General features: G+C 43.3%; 1 protein-coding gene across 5 annotated transcripts in view; it reads right to left on the bottom strand.

The window, feature by feature from the left end:
• The window catches only part of Adarb1 (adenosine deaminase RNA specific B1), a 128274-nt gene that overhangs the window by 61297 nt on the left and 43837 nt on the right, over positions 1-23140 (bottom strand). For 3 of the 5 annotated variants that reach the window (XM_050140964.1, XM_050140933.1, XM_050140943.1), the window contains exon 2: positions 1866-2032. The gene's annotated coding sequence lies outside the window, so the exon portion shown is untranslated. Of the gene's footprint in view, positions 1-202; positions 278-1865; positions 2033-23140 lie in introns of all 5 variants that reach the window. The other 2 variants (XM_050140950.1, XM_050140956.1) reach the window with 1 other exon arrangement.

Here is a 23140-nt window from a genome sequence, read left to right as displayed (position 1 = left end):
GTTTTTTTTTTTTTTTTTTTTTTTAGCAATGTAACCCCTATGGAAAGAACACACGATTGCACCACCTTGGCAGGGACCCCAGTACCTCTGCCAGCAGTAATCCTCAAGCTATACTCCACTTCTTACCAAGACAGCACAGCCAGCCTGCCAGCGCTAGATGTAAAACCCCCAGCACAGTGCCATGCCTGTCTGAGGAGAGTACCTGTTATGAAGTAGACTTGTGAGCAAGAGAGAAAGACTCCTTCAGCCAAAAGCTTATGTGTTATTTTCTTCAAACCTGAAGAAAAAAACAAAAACACCAAGCTGCTGCCAAAATTAGCTCACATCACCCAAATTAAAAGCAATACACAACTTCTACGCTGCGGCTAGCATTTATTCACAAAGAGCCAGTAGGAGGAGACACACTCCACAATGCCGATACTTTATTATTCCAGTCTTTAGCTTTGCTTGCTCAAACACATGCTTTACCTAGCGCCTTGTGACCTGATTTTCTTGTATCTCTTTAAAAACAATTTATTTGTAAAATGGATATAAATAACTCATTCCTCTAAAGCATGTTTACATTATATAGGAATCTTGCTGTTTCACATACATGACAGAATTAAAGCAATGCTTTATTTCTATGGCATCTTAAAAATAGGTAGTCATTAGTTGAGCTCAGAGAGGCGGCATGAACCTTTAGGTCTCTTCAGACTCACTTCAGCTCCCGGGATGCTCCGTGTCTCTCGGGAAACTTTGGTTACAGAGAAACTGACTTCACATTGCTAATGGAGCTAAAAGATCAGTCATCAGCAAAAATAAAACTCTACTCCCAGGCACATCAATGAAGGTAACTGTGATTTTGTTCTTTCCACTTCCTGACTACCCCACCCCCCTGGCTGCCCCGCCAATGAACAACATCAGATGTAAATAAAACAGAATCTCCTTTAAAGTTCTCAGTTCTAGAACATTTGTGGGCACAGAAATAATGAATGAGACTTTTTTTTTTTTTTTGGCACAAATTCAAAGCCCAGTGGAAGAGCGTCCCCTGCTGTTCCCTTAAATGTGGTGATCTCCAGGGGCTGTGAACTGTTCTGCTCACATGGACACCCTCTGTAACTCACCTACTCCCTTGACCCTAACTGCAACCCAAGGCTCTTCAGTCGGCCATGCAGGACTGGTCAGTGGATGACTCACACTGGAGCTGCTGCACAGGTGCAGAGTCTATAGATGAGGAAGCAGTGAAGCCACGAACATGCTGGGGCTACAGGCACAGAGAACCCTCTGCCTACACAGTCCTCCCATCTTTCCTTACCTCCACACCAAGAAAAAACGTCTAACCCTCACCTCCTTGAATGTGGCCATAACTGAGTTACTCTTCAGACTAGCATCTTGGGGGCTTCAGCACCCCAAAAGAAACAGATGCTAACTTAGCTGACAGTCATAAAAACGAAACACTGAAAAAAAATCCAAGAAAACAGTAAGAAATGGTAAAAGGCCTTCATAGGACCTTGCTTAGTACCAGGCACAAAGCACTGACTTTATCAACAGTGATGAAATCAGAGTCAGCCCCAAGGACGGCTGGCGGGATGTGAGGTCTAAGGATGACTATGGCCACAGAACGACCAGAGTGAACCCAGAGTAACAATCTGTGCCGGGAATTATTCAGTGAAATGCCTTTCAAAGGCAATCCAGGGGACTTAATTAAAGCTTTCATTTTCTTTTCTTAAAGGCAGGGGCTTTGTAAGTATCCCAGGCTGACCCTGAACTCTTAATCTTCCTGCCTCAGCCTCTTGAGGGCTTGGAATTCAGGCCTCTGCCACCGCAGCTAGCACAAAAGTCATCTTCTGTCAGACTTTATGAGATTTTAAAAGGCTTTTACTTACCTTGAAATTTGTTTAGTTTTTATTTTGGTTCAAATCCTGAGGCAAAACTCCTTCAGGACAAGCAAAGTGAGATCACAGCTCAGCACTGAAATAGCAAGTGTGATGCTCTGGGCTGATGTCTTTAGCCACACCTCGAGTTCTCCATGTCCAGTTTGACAAACCTCGATCTGTAATAAAAGATTCAATTACTCAGTACTTTAACTCAAGGTTAAAGGCTTTTCACCAATTTAGAAATGAACTCTAACAATATTCTTATTTGTAGGCTGGCCTTGAACTTGAGATCTTGCATCCACACCTCCCCAGAGCTGAGATTACTTACAGGCATGTGCCATTGATTCAATACTCTGAATTCTAAAAGTCTTCTTCCTATACGTAAGCTTATTCCATTGTACACATGGTCTTATGAATTTTTTCTTTCTTTCTTTCTTTTTTTTTTGTTTGTTTGTTTTTGCTTTTTCGAAACAAGGTTTCTCTGTAGCTTTGGTGCCTGTCCTGGAACTAGCTCTTGTAGACAAGGCCAGCCTCAAACTCACAGAGATTCGCCTGCCTCTGCCTCCAAAGTACTAGGATTAGAGGCGTGTGCCACCACCGCCCACCTGGTCTTATGAATTTTTAAAGTGGATCCACAGTAACCAGTCACTTGACCACTACAAGTCGGTGCACATGTTACACCCACACTTAAATCTTGTTGGCCCAACAGAACACCCTAACAGAACCCCAGGGTTAGAAAGAAAGGAGACCTCAGGTAAAATATGTTCTCTTTGAAAAATAAAGCACATTCATTATGCATGCAAATACATGTGTGTGAGAGTACAGATACAAGAACGCATATGCCCAGCCCTCATCTCTGCCTTGCTGGCCACCTGGAGGCTCCTAGAGACTAACTGCAAAACGGTATCTATAGCCCAGTTCTCCTCAATGTGTTTTCAACTAGTACTTCACCACATAATAGACTCAGGACCCTTCCCCTGCAGAGCCCATCCTAGATACCTGGGGAGCTATGTTCGGAGGCGACTAGGCTTCTAAGTAGATGCTTGCTAGGAGCAAAAATGAAGTGTGTGTTGTGCAGCTCAGTTCCTAACTCTCACAAGAGCTGCCCGCCACCAGGGCACTGTTGTAGGTCCCCTGAAACAGTCTGCCTACAAGTCTCCCACAGGCCTACACTCGTACCTCCAAAATCAACGGCGTCCTCAGAGTTGCTTTACTAACCCAGGACTGCGGGTCACAGAGCCTTCCAACCCAGCACAAAGGCATCTGGGCTGTGTGCCCAGAACAGCTACTTCATCACCTCACCACGCTAGGGCACAAGATGCCAGTCCTGATGATCATAAACACGGTGCTGTTTTATGTGCACTGTCACACTGCTCTGAGATGCACTGTCAAACACCCAGTGCAATCAAATAAAACTATTACTTCAGACTATGGCAACACTAAACATAGAGCATGAGTTTCACCTCCAAAACTTTTAAAAGTTAAGTAAAATTAACAAATGCCAAGAAAATTACAGGCTTACAAAGACTTCAGAAGAAACAGAATACCTGATTAGACTATATGTGTGAAAGCATCAGAAAACAAAATTTAGCCTACAACAAACTCTCCATACCTAGACGGCTACTCCAGGAAGTTTAACATATCTGTCAAGATAATGAAAAGACTAGTCAGTCCCATGTACACAGAGGTCCAAGCTCAAATACGAGGTGAACAAATCCAACCCAACAAGGTGGGTTAAGCTGCGGCTGCACACATGTGAGAGAGCACAAAAGCGAGCTATCTGCCAAGTTAACCACATAGGAGAAGCATGATGCTGCCACTGCCTGAAGTTTCCTCCCAGCAAGTCCAACCATACCCTCCACAGGTGCATGCTTAGGTGGAAAATCAAGGATAAAAGTCAAGAAAGAATTTCAAAGTGTAGTGTAGACAGTATCTACCAGTGTGTGAGGGAAGGTGCCATCAAAGAACAGCATGGAGCACACTGAGTACCAATGTCCATCTAGTTTAAGCTGGTGATGGGTACATGGTCATGCAGTTAAAATTATTCTTTTGTACTAGTTTCTTCTGTATAGAAATCATATAAGAAAAATGTATTAGAAAAATGTCTCCAATTACAACTGGTTTACAGAGCATTACCTGCAGCTGCTTTAGGGCTAGCTAATGGCCACTGGTTGGGTATTACCTCCAGATGACCGCCTGTAGCACAAAAAAGAATAGAGGACCTCACTCACCGGTCAGGGATGAGGACTGTGAGCCAGCGTGAAGGCAGCTGGAGACTCTATCTATATTCCTCAGAAAGGAGAAGAGACACCGAGGAGGAAGGAAGTCGAGAACTAAGTATGGCAGGCAGACACACACATACACACACACTAGGAAGAGTTGTAACTCTTGTGCCTGCACGGGCACATGTGTGACTGAAAGAACAGGCAACCCTCAGGGTGGAGGAAGAGACAGCCGCACTGACTGACAATCCAGGAGCTAGTATCTCCTCCATTACTGGAGCTCCTCTTGGTGGCTGTTCCAAGTCTCAGAAGCTGACAAGCGTCTCCAGGCTCATCAAGCTGGAAGGCATCTTCAACAGCTTACACACTCATACAGGGAAGGCTAATACCAACAGCAGTACAGTACAAATTGTATTAGCATGAATTTATCACTCAGCACTTTGATTTTCTGTGCCCGTAATAATTGTATTGATTAAATGAAACAATTGCATTTCCTCTTAAAGTGATATTTATCATTATAATTTAATCAGACTATGGGAGGAAGGACTTTGCTCTGCCAAACACTAAATACTCTCATTTTCTACCTTGTAAAGCCATGAAACCAACACCATTACACAAGCATGGGGTTAAAAGCAGAGCCACAGTGTTTCCAAAGGGCTGTTATCCCACCCAGGTCTAGGCACAACAAGCTCACCTGATAAGCAACAAAGATAAAATCACCAGGGCCTGGAAGGACACGTGACCAAGAAGCAACCTCCCTACCATGAGATCAGCTTCATGTGGAATTCTAGCATGGTCCTGAGAACTGGCAGTTCTAAGGAAGGACTGAGGGTCCGCAGACCCAGAGAAGAGGGGTTGTCACCCAGGGAGACAGAAGGGACACAGAGATACTACCTCAGCTGACATGGGACTGTCCAGGCACTGTAAGAGAAGGGGTAAGGTAGAAGGACCCAGCCCAGTTAGCTGCAAGAAATGTGCCTGAAGGGTGTGAGGTGGAAGCTGGAAGTATGAACTGGCAACAGGAGAGTCTCTCAGAGAACTCAATGACCAGCCCCCAGCAGAAAAGCAAACCCGAAGTTGGCAACCACTCCTGGGACTGTGGTTCCAAAAAGAAGAGGTGAGATTTTTCAATAAGCAATGTGATAAAATCAAAAGGGAAGAGAAATCTTAGAAGCTTCGTGGATTACTTTAAAGTAGGAGGTCAGTGAACTACAGTCCATGACCACGTGCATCTCAATAAGGATAGCACCTCCACACCAGCAGACAGACCCAGCACAAAGGCCCTGCATACGGTAAAACTTAAGAATAACAATCCTTCATAGAGAGGCACTAGCAACTTAGCTCACTATTCCACCAAAGGATGTTCTGAAACAGGACCAAAGTGTATTCTAACAGTTCATGCCAATTTGGGTTTTAATTTAATCCATTTTTTTCTCTGACAGAGACTAAATTTTAGTTGGAGTCTAAGTTTGTACCATAGTCAAGAAATCTGGTTTATCTCAGCTCTGAAAACCCAATTAAGGCAGCATCCTTCTAATGACACTGGCATGGCCATTCAGACTCCAAGCATCAGGTGGTTTTTCCTTGATTCTCTGTATTTTACTGAACACACCAAAGGAAGAAAACTTTGTCATTTGTTTTACTGATTCCATTAAACAAATTTTATGTTCTTAGCAAGTAATGACCTATTTTCTTTATAACATCCTAAGAACAGACTATAGAAATTTAAGGGCTCACAGCACATACAAAGCTCCACCTACACAAGCCTCCAGGGAAATGCAGAGGCACTATATGGCTCACACAGTCTGGCTGCCTGGCAGGGACAAGCAAGGGTCAGCAAAGGCTGGGGCAGATATGGAAGTATCACCATCTTCTCAGGAACTCAACTGTGATAATACTGTTCACTTTTAAATATGTTCAAAGTTTTTTTTTTTTGTCAATTCTGCCTCCATGGAATTTTTTAACAACCCCCCTCCACCACACACACACACACACACACACACACACACACACACACACACTGAATCTCATACAACCCACACGGGCCTCAAACTTAGTATGCAGCCACAAATGACGTTAAATTTCTGATCCTTTTGCCCCCATATTTTGAGAACTGAGATTAGAAGTGCGTGCACTGAGTCTGGTTTATGTGGTATGTGGTTATGTGGGAGTCAATCACAGAGCTTCATGCATATTGGGCAAGCACGTTAACAACTGAACTACAGGCCCTGTCCTCATCTTGCAATTTTTAAGTGTATTAGTGAACATTTTCGGAAATACTTTTGTGACTTTAGAGAAAATGCTATTTCAAGTTTTCAGTGATCTAATGCTCCATGTGAAGTTAAAGCCTGTTGCAAATATTAAAAGAACTCATTAAACAAATGGAGTTTCCACCATCTAACTGCTTACGATCAGTTCAAGAGGAATCTAATAATCCTAATACCATGAATGAGCTCTGTATTTCTAGATCTAGATACCAGAGGAAAGACAGACATGGAAAGAGATATACAGAAAAACACAGAGAGACAGAGCCCAAGAAGCAAATAGCAAGCCAGCAAGCCAGCGTGGGTGCTGGCCTCATGCTGAGAACAGAGTGGAGGTGGTGAGTGAGAGAGATGCTGGCTGGCACCTTCCTCCTCAGGTCCACCCTCCTGGGAGAACTGTCCACCCCTGGGCACAGGACAGTTGTTGGGGGAGGAGGGCCTCTGCCATGGTCAGGTGCTCACATCCTGGCAGACTTGGTTTGTTTGGGCACTGGGAAGGAACAAATATCATCTTGTTGGGTGGGCCTTGAGGATTTTCTACATAGTTAATGAAGGGTTGCAGGGGCTGAGATTTTCTTTGTCACTAAACAGGATGATCAGCCACATCATTTTCACTATGGCTTTTTCTTGCTTTTAGGGAATTATTTTTATAACTTGAAAGTGAAGGTACTTTTACCCAGTTATAGCTGACAGACTAACAAAGGCAAGAGGACTGAAGCCAGGGCAGAGCACATGCAGACAAGGAGTAACAGAGACTCCTGCTGCAACAACAGTACCTCACATACCCTCTTGAGGCAGTGTCCAGTCAAATGAACTTTTCTTCTTAGAGTGACCCCAGGGCCCCCAGATGACACACTGCTACTGCATGTATCTGTGCGGGTTTTCACAGATGTTGGCATTTGGACCTCTGTAGACCGTCTTCTATGTGCTAAACATAATCTGACTCAGCGAAGGTTTGGGCAGAACCAAAACAGAGGCAAGAGGACTCTGTCCCCTTCTACCTCCCTCCCTGGTTGACCTACGACATCTCTGGGCCTAGCACTAGCACTCACACTGATGCTCCCTGATCTCAGTCTTCCCAACTCAAACTGAATTACACCCTGACTTTCTCAGGGATTCAGCGCACAGAGACAGGCTAGGCAATTTCCAGCCTCCCTGATTACAACCACCAATCTCTCCCTTTAGTTTGTTCGCTTTCTCTTACATGACACAGAAATATGAAGAAATTAGAAACAAAAGCAAGGATACACCCCACTGTTTCTTCAGACAACACTGTGTGACACGCCAGCAGACACAACTCTGTTGAATGGACCTGTCAATTCACTCTTTCCCTGAGGAAACTTGGAATAGATTGTTTAAAAGAACAAAATAAGGCCCAGAGAGATGGAGACCTGAGTTTGACCCCTGGAGCCCACATAAAAGTGGTTGGAGAGAAAGGACTCTACAAAGTTGTCCTCTGACTGCCACATGCATGTCACAGCACACATATGCACCTCCCATCACACACGATGACGATGATGATGATGACGATGATACCACAACTAAGAATGCCAATGAAGAAACATACACGAGAGGGGGAGTGTAAAAGAAGAATTAAACAAGTAGAACTGCAAATTCAAGGAGTTTTCTAGAACAGAAAGAATAAAACAAAATCTGAGACCTGGTCTAAGTCAAGTAGAATAGGAAGAAAGGTGGTCAGAAATCCTAATGGTGGTCAGAAAGGCCAATAAGCCAGTCTTGGACAGGTGGGTATCAAAACAATAAAATAAGAACAACTACCAGCTTTACTTCTACACACCTACAACTTCACCTACATGTAACCACCTCCACACACACACCAACTTTACTTTACCTTCCCACCAACTTCACCTCCTCATACCCAAAACATCACTTCATCTGCATACCAGCTTCATCTCCAAATACAACTTCATATCCTCAAACCACAGCTTCACCTCCACACACAACTTCACCTCTACACACCACAACTTCACCTCCATACACAACTTCACCTCCATACACCACAACTTCACCTCCATACACAACTTCACCTCCACACACCACAACCTCCATACACCACAACCTCACGTCCACACACTGCAACTTCATCTCCACACACCACAACCTCACCTCCACACACTGTAACTTCATCTCCACACACCACAACTTCACCTCCACAAACTGCAACTTCCTGCCTATATTCTCACAACTTGACCTCCAAATACCTTGATGTTCCACCAACTTCTCTAACAAGACTCAGGCCTACCAACCAATCCTGTTAATTAAAATCATAGAAAATGTAATCTGTTTATATAAGTAATGTTATACTTTTGAAGTATGTGATAAATCAATATAACAAATGACATTTTACATGTGCAACACTGTATCTAACATCTAACCATGAAGGGCAGCTGCCTATTCAGGAAAGCCCTATCATTACATTACTACTGAAAGGAATTCTCAGATCTGCATCTTGCTCCTTCAGGATGCACTAAAGTCTTTAACCACAGACAAGATAGGGCAGAGAGGGTCAGAGAAAAGTTTACAGAAGGACTCATGGTGAGGACTGTGCTTCCATGAGGTAAACCAAGCACTGAAACCACCATCCCACCAACCCAGCTACAGAGTCCAACTCCAGCCAAGCACCTAAGATCCCTCTATAAAACAGTAACAGCAGCACTCCTCCAGAGTTGCTGTGATACGGAAGGGCAAATAGGATACTGCTGCTGTGTCTACCTACAGCACCTGTCAAAACCTGGCTGAGTAAGTATATCAGAGACAGAGGTCAGGCTCAGGGTCAAAGTAAGCCAGGCTCAGTTATGCTGGGACGTTCAACAAGCATCCCTGATGAAAGCAAAGCAGGTGTCCCTAGTATACAAAAATCACTATAACCCCAAAGATCAGAGGCTACATGTGACTAGGTGCCTAAGAAGCATTCTGCTGCGCCTACATTGCCAAACTTCAAGGGTACACTGACACTTGGCAGAAGAAAAAGCACAGCCTCTCTGGAAAACCTCATCATCATCTGAAGCCATCGCGATTAGCACAAGACATTGCCAAAAGAGAACCGCCTGTACTAGGAAAACAAGGTATGAGGGAGAACAGCAGCAGCAAGACATTCAAGGAACAGTTCATAGAAACAGGTGAAAATAGGAAAACAGGATGGCCAAATGGACTTGAGGGAGGGGAAAAAATTCCAGAAATAAAAAAAAAATGCAGTGACTATAATTAAAAAATTAATAGATAGGTTAACAGCATAACAGACCTAAAGAAAAAAAGGAAACAGAGGAAGAACAGGAGGTATGATCTAGAGTGCAGTGTGGAAGTATACAGGAAACACAAGACACTGGGGCCTAAGTGTAACAGAATATGTGCCTACTATCTTAGCTTTTCGTTACTATAACAACACCTGAGGCTCTGCTTTGGAGGCTCCAGTTCCTGGCTGACCGGCATGAAGCAACACATCCTTGATGAGGCAGCATTATCACCAGCGAGTACATGGCAGAGAAACACCACTCACCTCACAGTAAGGATACTAATAGAGGGCAAGGAAAGAATGTGCCTTCTATAATCCCCTCCCGTGTGACCTAAGACATGGCTGTCAGGCCCCACTTCCTAAAGGTGCTGCCACCTTCTGACAGTACTTTCTTGGTGACTCCAATTCAAATTCTAGAAGACAAAGAAAACACAAATAACTACAAACCTTGACCAGGAACAGAGAAATGAGACAAAGCAGTAAAAGTCACAAAGACACATGGAGGTGGGGGTGAGGCATGAGATTCTAACCATGTGTAGCCAGAATCTTTTCACAATGAGGACAAATAAAGGTGTTTCAGACAAACTGCTGCTGCTGGGACAATTTGCCACCAAAGAAAGCCTTAGGGGAGACATTTCAGAAGTAATATGGTCCTAGTGAGAAGACACAGTATAGAAGACTGAAAAAGAGAGAAGCCATGTGTGGAGACATCAACAAGTGGGGGAAAAGGTCTCACATAAGCCGTTCTAGCAGGTGGGACCATGTCCCAGTCTTCATGAGGCCAGTGTAACCCTGCTGCAGACACCACTAATCAGTAGTCAGTGTCTCTTATAAATGTAAACACAAGAGTCCCCAGAAATTTAAATCTAGTAATACATAAGAGACAGAACATAAAGCAAGCTGGATGCATGCCCACCAGGAACATACAGTTAGCTTTAACATTCAGAAATAAATTGAAGAGGTATGTTAGCATGACATTTCTACTCAAGTATTCTTCAAGGGTCCTTAAAATTTCAAATTGGTGTTGACATAACTTTCTAACATACAATAAATCTGACAAGGAAGAAAGAGAAAGAGGAAGAAGGAGAAAAGAACAGAAAATAAATAACAAAGCTGCTAGAATGAAGACAATGCTTTTGTTAATAAAAATGAAGGCTAAGTATACACAACTTCCTCATATCCCTCCTCTGGAGGGGACAACAAGGTTGAAAGGCACAGCAGAGCACCTGGGGGCAGTCCTAGGAGACATTAAGTCATTACTAACCAAGCTGAGGGGAGGCAGGAGCGAGACATCTGACTTTGGTTCCTGGGAGACCTCAGGATTGCTGTTATTCTCGTCTAGCAGGAGCAGGTATTCTTGGTTAAAAGGTAGTTCACCATGGAGCTTCCAGAAGCTGTGAAAACTGTAGTCACAGAGTGCTGCACTGTGTGCCCAGGTATGCTCATCTAGTAAAATTGAACCTGGCTTAAATGGCAGGAATGCAGCTCAGTGACAGAGCATCAGTGACAGCTTCAGCATTCACAAGGCCCTGAGTACCATACACCTCCACACCTCCAATCTATATAAAAAAAGAAAGAAATGAACTCAAAAGTTCCATACCACAAAGCTCAAGACCTACACACTGACATACAGTATGACACAAAGTGAGCCCAAGGGCACCAAACACACCCCAAACCCAGTCCCCTGTAGTGCACACAGTGAAACATCATGCCCTCTCTCTTAACACAATTGAAGTTTGCCAAGGGTAACCTATAACGGGACTTTACACAAGTCTAATTCATTACAAGAAGTAAGGCTCTCTTGCAAAGCTGTGACGCTCATGCAAAGAATGTCTGCTTATCAAAGCCACATTTGATTTATCTAGACATCCACTACTATACCTAGTTTTTGTTTTGTTTTGTTGTTTTTTTATAATATATTTATTTATTATTTTTATTATGTATGCAATGTTCTGTCTGTCTGTATGCCTGCAGGCCAGAAGAAAGCACCAGACCTCATTACAGATGGTTGTGAGCCACCATGTGGTTGCTGTGAATTGAACTCAGGACCTTTGGAAGAGCAGGCAATGCTCTTAACCGCTGAGCCATCTCTCCAGCCCCCTGTTTTGTTTTTTCTATGTGTAACAGTGCTGGCTGACCTGGAACTCACTTTGTAGACCAGACTGGTCTCGAACTCACAGAGATCCACCTGCCTCTGCCAATCCCAAGTGCTTGGATTAAAGGCATGTGCCACTGTCACCCAGCATACCTAGCTTTTATAACCACAGACTTGCCTTTGTATAATCGTTTCCATATTAGGTTTGCACAAGTTGTTTTACAGTGCTTCGGAACCATAATTATTCAATAACTTCATGTGGAAGGCCTCTTCTATTTTTTTCCCTATAAAACAGATGTTTATAATTTCTGCAACTTGTTAAGGTTGTGACATCTTATCTGCTGGGAATTGTGCTGACTAAGATAACAGGGAATTCTACTTGTGATGATCCAGACAACAAAACCACCCAGCCATATTCAATTTATGGAGTGTACTTATGCAATGAGAAATGACACATAAAGACACACCATCTCTTGCACACAAGCTACTGATGAGTTCCCTGGAACTGGCTTCATCTAGTTTCTTCCCAATCCCTCAACAATGCTGAGCTATGTTTCCATTGGAAAGCAAGACTGTCCCCTGTAGAAGGGGCTGAGGTATGGAACCCTGCATTGTCCAGAAGTGATTTAATAGCTTCTGATTCAAGTGGTGATGAAGTTTCTGTCTCCTTCCCGTTCAGCCCACTGGAGGGTCACAATGTCAGAAAGGGTCCTTTATGCCACTATGTGAGCTACAGTAGAACTGACAATTACAAAACGAACTTAATGACAAGCAAGAAAACTTGCCCAAGTCCCGAAAGCATGAGCAGACAGAGGCAGGTGATCTGACAGAGCAAACTGCAGCACGAGACCACCAAGGGAAAGGAATCTTCTCAAGCAGTCAGACGTGAGGTAGGTGCAGAAACCTAAGAATTAGAAAGTGTAAGGATTCCCAAGGCAGATCTAACCAACCAGTATCTTAAAAAAAAAAAAAAAAGTCGGTTGGGTGGTGGGGGTGAGAAGAAATCAAAATGTCAACGTGCAAGGATGGGAAGAGATTCCCCTGCAATAGAACAAGCCTGATATCCAATTTCTCATCTGCAACATCAGACACTGGAAATGACAAAGAGTGCTAAGTTCAATTCAGAGGGAAAGTGATACAAACCCTGAATTCCAGACCCAGTCAGAGGATCAATCAACTGTTAGAACATAATAATTACATGTTTGAACACCGGGTAAGAACTCAAGAAGCCTGTCAGTCATGATTCCACAAAGCAGCTGATTAAGGAGGGGCTCCAGCAAAACAAAAATAGAACCCAAGAAACAGACATCATAAGATAGAGAAGCCATGGCAACGGGAGCTGCCAGAAGCAGCACGAAAACCTACAAGACAGAGTTTCCATGTGAACCTTCTTGATTGGCAAGGGTTCTGTGCTTCAGAATTACACTTCACTCTATTTGGTCCTAAAGCAAATATATTTATGTTGTAATAATGTTGTAAATGTTGCTTTTTTTACAGTACAATTTTTAGATTAAAAATTCTGTAGAAAAAGCACAGAGACCCTAAATATAGATGACAAACAGATTACAAGTGTTTCAGACTTTGCCAATATAAATCTAAAACCATAGTTCATAACAGTGGAGAGCTGGGAGACTGACAACTGCCTACAGGATCTAACCACAGAGAAAATAACCACAGTGACCATGAGCAAGACTTAATAGAGAATACAAACCACACTGTGTACCGCTGCGCATGGGGAGGACAGAATGATATTTTCTGTGTGTGTAAATGTATGTTGGGGTACTTGCATAAAGAGGCCAGGGATCAACCCTGGGTGTTATTCCTCAGACACCATCAAACTTGGTTTTTTTTGAGACAGGGTCTCTCATTGACCTGGAGCTCATTGATTAGGCTAGGCTGTCTGGCCAGGGAGCCCCAGGGTATCTGCCTATATCTGCATCACACTGGCTTTTTGGTTTTTGTTTTGAGACAGTCTCTGTGTAGCTCTGGCTGTCCTGGAACTTGCTCTGTAGTGCAGGTTAGCCTTGAACTCAGAGATCCACCTGTTTCTGCCTCCAGAGTGCTGGGATTTAAAGGTGCACACCACTGCCATCTGAGAGCTGTGGTGAACAAAATGAGGCTCCATCAAGCATAAGAAGAAATGATGTAATCAGATGCGGTAGAATGAGGCTGCTGTTGACACATGATGGTGTACTATTTTCTAGTAAATTTTCTTATGGATGACGGAATACACTCTGAAATAACAATGAAATATAGTTAAACAAATACACAAACTAAAGCCACAGTCAATGATGCCTAACCATCCGTGCTGTACTTTTAGGCAATGGCAGAATAAGAAGAGATCTGTATACACTCACACCACCACACACTTCAGCAACAAGTACATTACAGCATTACTACAACTACCATGTAAGCAGGCAGTGGAGGTTTTCCAGCTCTCATGTAATCTTAGATTCTGCAGTCATACATATATGTCAGCCGCTGACTGAGAGGTTGCTGTGTGGAACTACATTTGAAATCAGAACTTTTCAAATGGGATTTTTCACTGTACAAGAAAAAGGTAAAATATGACGCCCTATGAAGAAGGGGGAACTTTCTACAGAACACATCATGATATACAAAGCAAATGGATGCAACAGGGAAAATATCTTAAACTCGGAAATGCAGGATTTTTTTTTCCTCAGTAGTGGGGGCAAACAGAGATGTAGAGGATGGGGAACTCAAAGCCCCTCTGAGCAGCCCTGGCAGGCCCTTCCCAGGCTGGCCAGAGATCAAAGGCCTGGGGCAAAGTCAATCTCAGGAACAATCCTGATTGACTGTGAGGCAAAAGAGAGCACTCTGTGGGCTGTGAAGGGAAAGGGCCTATGGTAACAACTAAGTTGTTTACAAACGCTAGCTGCAGTGACAGCAGAGGCTGGAGTTCAAAGGAAGACAGAGGGTTAAAACAGCAGAGAATGAAACAGGAAGAATACGGGGGCTTGTAGCTGGGTATAAAATAACCAAACTAGGGAGATTAGACAAAGGGTGGGGCTCAGAGCCGTTGGCAGCAAAAGAACAACTGTAAGGCATTACTATACTATCCCTTCTTACAGCCTTGGCTCTAATGTAGCTAACCGTAGCAGACGGACCTAGAAGACCACCCCAGACCACCTCACCTTCAGATAAAAAGCTAAGTATGAATCAAGAAAGACTGTAGCTAGAGCTTGGTGATTATGACAGAATAAGTCTTCTGCCATGACAGAGTTGTAAGCTGTTCACATAGATGTGAGAACTAAGAAAGCTTAGTGCAATCAACAGCACTTGAGATCCCTGCAGGGTAAGAGGATGGTTAACACTGACTAACAGCTAGGAGTCAAGATGAGCAACAAACTAACAAAAACACGTCAGAGGAGGACAGGGGTTGTCAACCATTCCTGACTGGGTAGGCAGCATGTGAACAGCAGAATCATCTCCCACTGGCTTGGTCCATGATAGCCCAGAGAGAAATGATGTCACAGTAGTCACCTGAGCCTACGTCCGGTTTCTGCTATATTCCCATAAATACCACAGACAAGTTAAGCATTTTTTCCTCTCTTAAAGGTATCTCCTACTCTCAGTTTTTCTTATTTTTCTTTAAAGTACTAATTTTCCTCAGTTTCTCACTTTTCTATAAAATTTAAAAAAGCTTGCTCCTGTTCTGCATATACACAGAACAGCTGTCTTTAATTTTTATTAATAAGAGACAATGAACTTGGACCCACTGTTTCAGGTTGATCTTTGATAACCATTCTGTGTCTCACACCTCACCCTGGGCCAAGCACAACTGAGCTAAAAGAGGCCTCAATAGGATAACACAAAAGCTCAAATAAACAGATGATCCTGACAACTTTTCTCCTGGGGACAGTGACAGATGCAGTGGATATCCTTCTCCACTACCTCCTTTCATGAGGTGGAATAAAATAGAGCCCCATTTCTGCTAGGCAAGCGTCATACCTCCCAAAGCACACCCTAGTCGTTGATGGCATTATAATTGGCATCCCCCAAAGCACTTATAATTTTAGTCCTGCATGACCCAACCTCATACAAGAGCTTTGTTTCCACCTATTAAAAATGCAGTATCTAGTTCTATTGCAAGAATCCCTTCCCTGGGAAGATGTTAACAATGTTTACTCCCCCTTTTTAGGTCCCAGTGACCAATAAAGAACAATCCCAGCAAATTTCAACCTGGGGAATCATTGAGTTTGTTGCTTACAAAGAGCATGGGTGATCCCAAAGTTTCCTTACTGAAAAGCTCCCATCCAGCATGGATGATGTTTCCCCAGAACCACTGGACAAGGAGTCTAAGGTTAATCTCCCCCAGACTAAATACTCTACCACTTCCTAAGCCCCTGAGGCTATGTACAATTAGGGCAGAACTGCGTACAAACCGCTACAAGGAGCATCAGGACTCTCTAGTGAAGGTCTAATAGCTCTCCCCTGCCCCCTCCATCTCTGAAGGAACACCCACAATCACAAGCCCAATGGAGATGACCTCTTGCAAGCAGGGCTGGCACAGCTGATCTGATGGACAATGACAGCTGTTCTGCTCAAGGATAACACTCTTCAACAGTTCTTTAGGTAAAGAGGATGACAAAAAAAAAAAACACCATTAATATACAAATGAATATCTCTAGCTTCTAGCCTTGAAAGAAGAAATAACAACCCCCTTTTAAATGGTAAATAGCTGTCTCTAATATTTAACCTTGCAGAGGCAATTAGGCTCACAACTACACAATCACACAGTATGGAACAGAGATGCAGGCCCACTCTACTGGATTTTACAGCAGGTGAAGGCTCCACACGTTACAGATGAAAGTAAAAAAGCAAATAACTTCTAAAAATAACTGAAAAATCATTGGTACATAATTAATAAAAAATTTAAAAGACATCTAGATTACAAAATTTACATAGCAAACATGTAAAATTCAAAAGCCAAAGTGCAAAGTAGGGAGCGGGGAATGCATATCAAAGGAAGTCAGGAGCTTGACTCTGGTTTGCTCACAACATAGGGCACAAGACATTATCTATAACCAGATGGTGAGTTCTAACCGGGCTTCTTACTCCAGGCTGTCTGGAGGGGATGAGTTTGGTGGACTCAGTCAGCTAGAGGCAACAATACTGCTAGTTACTGTGACCATCCAGTGCCAAGAGGAATCCACCAAAGTTCAGGACTCTGCTGTCCCCATGTGGCTGGAAACCTAAATATAGGACAGGCCCTTGGACCTTCACTAGGGCTGAAGTAATCCCAAGAGATGAGCACAAATACCTCAAACTCCCTGTTTGTACACCTCTGAGATGAAGCAGTAGACTATTCAAACACTGTGTTGTGTAGCTATTTCTAAACAAAACATTGCCTGGGTGGAGGTGGGGCTTAATAAGTTAGGAACCCAAGGAGATTTAGGAAGCTCAGAGAGTTTTAAGTGTCAAGGCCCTGTCCCCAAGGCTATGCAAAGAGCAAACTACTGCCAGGGAAAGAAGATTTCCATTGGAGTTGTCTACAAGTTACCCACAGAGGTCTAGGAACACTGGGTCTCCGGTGGGCTTTATGGTGATACAGCTGCCTTTGAGTCATCTGGACTCCTGCAAGTACCCCTCACCCACACTCCTGTGAGTAACCTCGATAAATGCACTTGTTCACCAGACTAGACTTGGTTGAAATCTTTTTTTTCTTTTGGTGTGTCATCAGTGCCTTATCTGCAGTGAGTAGACTTTTGTTCACGTCTCCCCAGGAAAAGTCACACAGCACAGCTTTTCATTAGACATTTGGTCATTCTAAGATTTCCTGGGCCTTTATAAGGCAAGGGGCCCACAAGGCCAGCTTGTGAGGAGATAAGTGAGCTTGGGAAATGTGCCCCCAGAACAGCACACTGGTGTGGGCTTTTTGTTTTTTGGTTTTTTTTTTTGTTTGTTTGTTTTTTTTTTTGCCTCTGTTGATCTGAGTAAAATCACACTAACTCACTCTCCCTACAGCTAGCACACTGGTCTCCACACAGGACAGAATGATCCTCATGCCCAGAACTGGAAGCTGTCCTGTTTGAGAACTCAGCTCCACAGCTTGCTGGCCTTGGGCCCATATTTTAATCCAAAGCTCCTGGAGCCTTCCTCTTGCGGGAGAGAATAGCAGTGGCGCCTACCACAAGAGCTACATGGTGTGGATAGATGACCCATGTGGAGGTGTGTATAACCCCTATTCAGAGCAAATGCTCAATAAATACCAGCTATCCCTGAGGACAGGGCAACTTCAACACTACTAACAACAACAGACTGCTAAGCACAAAGCTTAGATATATTCCTGATCAACCAGTTAGTTGAAGTTGAATAGTTTTACCATTTGCTTTAGTACAGCCACGCCTTAAAAATCATACTAGAACTCTCAGAGAGATGGCTCAGCAGTTAAGAGCTCTAGTTGTTCTTCCAGTGGACCTCAATATGTGCCCCAGGTTTCAGTTCCCAGCACCCACATGGTAACTCAAAACCATCTGTAACTCCAGTCCCAAGATATCTGATACCCTCTTCTGGGCTCCCTGGGCACACAAGTGGTACACAGACTTGCATACAGACAAAATGACCATATACATAAGATAGAACAAAACCAAACCACACTGAGCGCAAGCCTCAACTCCTGTGCATATTTTGCAAACATGAAACCTGCCTGGGAGACAGACTGCTGCCCCACTGCCCCAGTGCCCATGTGCTATTGCACAGACTTTAGGCCACAGACATGCCTGATCACATAGTGTTCCTTGAAGGAAGGAACAGTTTTAGCAAGTACTAAGAATACTTTAAATCAGCTGAGTGTTAGCTTTCTATGTGGCATTCATGACAGGAGATTACTTACACAGTAGAAGCCAACTTCTAAGCTGAAATCTGAGAAATGTAGGCAGTAGCCAAGATGTAACTGACCTTTCCACTTGCTGGGGGAAAGGATCAGAATGCTGAAGCTGGGCTAACTCTGCATGAGAGCTCCTCAAATGGGGACCCATACTGGGGAACCCCAGGGACACAGGGTAGTAGTCTAGAGCCTCCATTAGGCTCAGCTGCCAGGCAACTTGATAGTCATTCCTAACAAAAAGCTCCCAGACACTTCTTCAGCACCTTTTCAAAAGCAAACTTACAGATAAAGGTAAAAATTAGCATTTTACAAAGTATTTTAAATTTACTAACATATTTCTTCCTCAAATAACCCTAGAGAGACATCCAAGGAAAGAACATAGATTCCAAAGCAGAATGAAACATACAGGTACCCTCCTCCAACTGGGGCCTTCTTCCCACAATCACAGGGCTACACGTGTACCTCCTGGTTACATTACCCACACATGGTCCACAACTCACAGTGCATTCTCTGACCCCCTGAGGACACTCTTGACCTTTGGGACCTTAACTTGGGATCATGACCTAACTTGACTAGGACTCCTGGTCAACTCTTGAATCACACAAGTCATACTGGGGTAATTATTAATTGTAGGCTCTTTCACTATCAAACATGTTTAAGCAACATATCTCATGGTCACTTACTCTGTGAGGCCTACCTGCCCAGAGCAGAAACTAAGTATCCATACACAAAGGATGAGTGAATAAAGGCTATCTGTAGTCAAACAGAAAGAATCACACAGCAGCATGAATGAGCTGCGGGGAAAGCAGGAACACAGATGTGCCTCACCCCTCAGTACTGAGCAGAAGAAACAAACACAGAGATTTTTTAGGGCAGTAGAACTATTCCCCATGACACAATAAAGATGGTTACGTGTTGTCAAGCATTGTCTAGCCTACAGAGTGTCTACTACCAAGAGAGGACTTGCTGTAAATGTAGGTGATGATGTATCAGTGTAGTTCACCAACTGCTTGGAAGGCCCACAGAACACAGGGAAGACTTAATTACATGGCTGGCTTGTAAGGGTCGACATGAAGAGATGCAGTCAATAAGGAATGCTCTAGAGTTCCCCCACCAACTCCAGAAACCACCTCTAGAATCCTTCATACATTCCCAACTCTATCCTTGAGGTTTTCTGGAGCCTTCCTAGCACAGACATGACTTTACTTCAGGGAATAGGTTAGGATTCCCCTGCCTCATGACCTGCAGAGTACAAAAGCACACCAGAATGTATTTTCGATAGCCTCTAAAGGCCAGGGAAGATGAGTCGGATGACTCACCCTAGGGAAGGAAAACTAGTTTCTACGGCCTGCAATAAGGAGGGAGTAATGAAGAAAAAAAAAAAGGAGGGAGTAATGAACTGAGAAGTGTGTATGGGGGGGTGTATAGATAGATAGATACTGACTACAATAACATGACACATATGACTATTATACATGATACATTATAATAGATATCATAATATGACATCTATGTACCTTCTAATGGAATGTAGACAGTGGAGGAGACTCCACATGTTGGGTACAGGGGTACATAGAGACTTATATTTTGGATGTGAAATGTCTTCTATAGGCTAACAAGTTTGAACACTTGGTCTAGAGCTGGAAGTGCTGTGTGGAAGGCTGTGGTACCTTTAGGAAGTGGGGTCTCACTGGAAGAAGTGGGTCACGGGAGCAGGTTTTGTAGTCCAGACCCACTCTGTTATTTCTCTTCTTCCTGTTGGGGATGCAGTGTAACAGTCACCTCCCTACTGATCATGATGGACTGTATCCTCTTGAACTATAAACCAAAATAAACCTTTCCCTCTTTAAGTTGGTTCTTGTCAGGGATTTGATCACAGCAACAGGAAAAGACATGAGGACAGGGATTCTCTGTACATTCTGTTTAAGTTTTTTCAGTGAAAATAAAACTACTCTAAAAAAAAAAATAAGCTTTGTAGAAAAGTTAAAAACAGACAGGGACAGGACTACAAAGATGGTTCATATGCTAAAATGCTTGCCGTGCAAGCATGACAATGTGTGTTTGACCACCAAGAACACACATAAAGAACCAAGCACAATGCTACTTGCAATCCCTGCACTAAAGAGAAGACAGAAGAATCCCTGGATCCACTTTAGTTGAATAAGCAAACTTCACATACAGGAAGACACCCCTGCCTCAAAAAATAAGGTGGAAGTGATAAAGGAAGGCAGCTAATGTCTATCTCTGTGCAAGCAGACACGTGCACATGCACACGCATGCGCGCGCGCATACACACACACACACACACACACACACACACACAGAGGCGTACATGCACACCAAAATAAAACCTATACAGGTAAAGAGTCTGATGTGCAGAGGCAAGTGGATCTCTGTGAGTTCGAGACCAGTCTGGTCTACAAGAGCTAGTTCCAGGACAGGCTCCAAAACCACAGAGAAACCCTGTCTTGAAAAAAAAAAAAAGTCTGATGTGCCCTGGCAGGGTCAGCAACAGTCTTTTGAAGGTTTTTTATTTGGGCGGAGGGGGGTGGTGGTCTGGACTTGGCCTGGGTGGAGGTAAATAAGTTTGCTTTGCAGCACTTCACTAAATTGCAAGCTAAGGCCCATGCACTTTCCTGTGTGTGTGTGATGCTTCTCTGGTAAGACAGGTAATTGTTTCAATTCACTGCTGATGGGAAACTTAAAGATGGGAAAGCAAAAACAGACAGAGCCCCAGACACAGGGTCATTGTCTCAGCAAGAATATGAGACACAGTTAGGCATCCTGATGACTTAAGCACACACTCACAGAGCACGTACTCTCAAGGGACAAACACAGAGGGAGGTGCATATGAGAGGAAGAAGGCAGATGCTCATGGACCTGTAAGAACAGAGACTGGGAGAGGCAGTCTGAGTGACTCGAGGAAGCAGCCTGGGAATCTTTCTTTTCACAACACTGTCCGTGAGGTTTGATTTACTATTGTTTTCTTAAACAAGGAGAAACAACAACAATGACCTAGTCAAGACAAAATTAATCTTGACAGTGACAGCAACCAAAAACACTAAATACCAACAGCTCTTTAAATACTAGAGCCTCCAAAGGGATTGCTTTGTGCTTAAAGATGTTAGGATTCTTCCTCAAACTGCCATCATAAAGAATATAATCCCTCAAGAATTAAAATGTTCTGTCAGAAGCAGTTATTTGGTTCAACTGCCAGGAGGAATAAGTGAACAAACAAGAGAGAAAGTGAGCAAATCCTGCCAAGGTTGCCACCAGCAGGTCCTTACAGGCACCGCACCCAGCCCTCTCTGGAACCTGCCTGAGGCCTGGAAAACACCAAGTTCTTTGCCTTGGTGTGTGCTGCTTTCCAACTTGCTGGAAACAAGGAAACCAGAATTCCATCACAGGATAAGCAGTAACGACTTCAGGCTTGTTTCCTGGGGCCACTGGCCAGTCAAGCTGCCATTTCGCTGACGCCAGCTTCTCAGTGCAGACTGCACAACCAGGAAGCCAACAGTGCACAGGAAGGAATCTTACATTTTCTTTTCAAAGTTTGGAAGTGAAAACACACATAAAACAAACTAATTTGAGCTTTTCTTTCCACATCAGCTCACAAATCAGAAAGTCAGCCTAATAAAAGAAATCCAAGCTTTCTGGAAGAGGGCAGGGGCTGTAGACACATGCTTACAGTGACTTCTGACTGAAATAGAGCTTTCTGTGGAATGTCTATGAGGACAGGGAAGTTGGGAAGCAACTCCTCACAGTGAGCTAAACATATCAACAGAACTGTCTATGATGAATTACAAAGGAAAATTTCAGGAGCAAATTGTTGCTTAAACTCAGTTTGCGGTAGCTTTTCTATTAACTACAACCTAATCGACTAAGAAGCACATCAAACACTGGTTTTAATCCAAAAACCTGGGAAAACCAAAGCGTACTAACAGCTCAAAAAGTGTATTTGCCTCCTTGCCAGGAGGGTAGTCCACACCCTAATAAGTCTCCATCTAGAGGATCCACGGTGTACTAGGTGCGCAAGCCACAGACCAGCTTCTGGGAACACTTAATAATGAGGGCTACAAACAGGTATGGTGACACATGCCTGTAACCTCAGCACTTGGAAGGCAGAGGAGGGAGGATCACTGGAAGTCTGAGGTGCCTGAACGACAGTGAGTTCCAGGTCATCCTGAGCTATAGAGTGAGAATCTGTCTCAAAAAAGAAGGGGGAAAGGTGAAAAATCACAATAATAATGCTAAAATTCAGGAACCAAAAAAAAAATCAAATCAGTTTTGACAAATAACATATGTTGAGGATGTGGGATAAAAGAAATCCCTATTTACTGCTATTGGGAATATAAACTATTCAGTATGTAAATCAGTATGGAGATTTCTCAAAAAAGAAAAAAATCTAAAAATAGAACTATCATGCGACCCAGATAAACCACTTCTGGGTATTTACCCAAAGGCCTCTGATCAACATATTCAAGAGATACTTGTACTTTAGTTTTTACTGAAATACTATTCATAACAGCTAAATCATTTAATCAACCTAAATGTCCATCAAAAGAGAAATTTTTTTTAATTTATTTATTTATTATGTATA

The sequence above is a fragment of the Alexandromys fortis genome, unplaced genomic scaffold (genome assembly GCF_014885135.2).
Source record: "Alexandromys fortis isolate MF-2015 unplaced genomic scaffold, M_Fortis_MF-2015_v1.1 scaffold_9, whole genome shotgun sequence".
Lineage (NCBI taxonomy): Eukaryota > Metazoa > Chordata > Mammalia > Rodentia > Cricetidae > Alexandromys > Alexandromys fortis.
Note: the sequence above shows the minus strand (reverse complement) of the source record. Positions and strands in the feature narration are given on the sequence as shown.